Raw genomic sequence first — 1,975 nt, forward strand, 5'->3', positions numbered from 1 at the left:
GGGGTTGTGTGATTGTGGTGTTGGTGTGGGGTGAGGTGGTGTGGCTTTTTTCCCCTTTACCTTAAGATTTGAGCAAACACAGTGCTTGCAGATTTGATGGAGACTGTGATGACAGACCACTGTAGTCATTTTCACTGGTGACTACACATTGGTTAGGGGCCTTCATCCTGCCCTTCACTACAATTCTTACTGACTTTAGTGGCTGCTGCGTGAACAGATAATGCACAAAATACTCATCAATGTAAATGCCATATATAAATAAAATCCTAAATTGAAACCATCATAAGCAAGTTGAAGTAAAGACAACAGAGTCTTTAACATTGAGCCCTTAGAGGAAACAGTGTGAGTGAACAACAATGCCAACTTTAACTTTGAATTCCCAGTTGTGCATTAGCTTGTACCCCAACTTTAACATTAATCAGAAGCTTTTCTGCATTTCATCTCCTCATTTACAAAAAAATCTTTGCTGAATGGTTATATAAAACTCATTATTTACCTGAGTGACCAGAAAGGCTCTCAAAGTGCCATTCCAAGCTCTCGGGTGAATGCTTATTTATAGTTTTTTAATAGGCATTCATTACCTGATGGATTGGAAAGACTCTTTTTGAACCAGTTCCCGTCTATTGGTTAAATACAGATTGATAACTTTTTCTTAAAAAGCTTATTATTAACCAGATAAGCTCATCACCTTTGGATTTCTAAAGTGGTGATTAGTTTTAGCTTCCAAGGGTTTATTCAAGATTTTCACTAGTGCAACTTGAATTTTGCCCAGTGAGCCATATTCTGGACATGAATTACAGTAGTGCAATGCTTGCAAAACCCAGACTGCAGAAGTAACATGAGCCTGTTTGCACGAAGACATACCTCAAACCTATATTGCTGCTCATATATTGGCTAGTCCAAGCACAGGGCATAGAGGAGGTAAAAGGGTGTAGCACATTTTAAAAGGCCTGTGAGCTTGGTTGGAAACACATTGTTAGGCATGTTTTGATGCCTAAAAGACATAACAAGTCCTATTCACACCTCTGTGCAATTTGCACAGTCTTTGAGCTTCACTAATTTGGCTTGGTGTATCATTCTGCTTTCGAGGATTTGCTTCTAGCTTAAATTACTGTGGAAAAATAAAAAAAACTTGCATTTTTTACAAATGCAGTTTAGCAGTGTGGGCTCAGAAGCCCCATGCAAACTACCTCTATGAGGATGACAGGTTACCCCCCACAGTGGCTCCCATTTTTTGCGAATTGAGATCTGTCCCATCTCAGCCACTTCTCCCTCGTTAGTGCTATAGGCAATGCTTCCTTGGCATGGCACCAGCAAGCGGGCAGCTCCGGCTCCTCACCCACCTCTGCAGCTGTTCGCACATCTGTAGGATTTCAGAATGACAAGTCCTGGCTAAAGAGGTGTAAAACAACATGGCCACACATGCTCATGCCTTGTGATCCTTGAGGGTTCTTCCAGTTTGTAACTTATGTCTTAAAATGATGCTCTTAAATAGCATCAGTTGAAGCTTAAATCCAACATAAAGTGAAACAGAAGAAGAAGAAGAAGAAAAAAGAGCCCTGCACTTGCAGTGTTCCTGGAAAATGGGTAGGTTGTTTGAATTCTCCAGGGCTTTCACATAATTCCTAACAAACTTAAAAATTTGGAGCCTTGTTTTGCTTGGTTTTGTTGCTGCTAATTTGTAGGGTGTAAGAATATCTGAGTTTTTCTTTCATCCCTTTCACTTCCCACTTTTTCTTTCATCATTTAATTTTGAAGTTGGAAGTTTCCATCCTGTTCACACTTTTTCTCCTCCATGGGGTAAATATATGTAGCTAGAAGGAGTGGTGCATGCTCAATGGAGAGAGTGGTCCTTTCTCAGCTTTTTAGGTTGAGCAAGTTTTCAAGCATCTGAAGACAACTCCTACATTTTGATGTTACTTCCCAGTTGTTTCAGAGACATTGTTTACCTTCAAATTCCTCTGATTCTGTATAG

The sequence above is a fragment of the Haliaeetus leucocephalus genome, unplaced genomic scaffold (genome assembly GCF_000737465.1).
Source record: "Haliaeetus leucocephalus isolate CR32 unplaced genomic scaffold, Haliaeetus_leucocephalus-4.0 Scaffold92, whole genome shotgun sequence".
Taxonomy (NCBI): Eukaryota; Metazoa; Chordata; class Aves; order Accipitriformes; family Accipitridae; genus Haliaeetus; species Haliaeetus leucocephalus.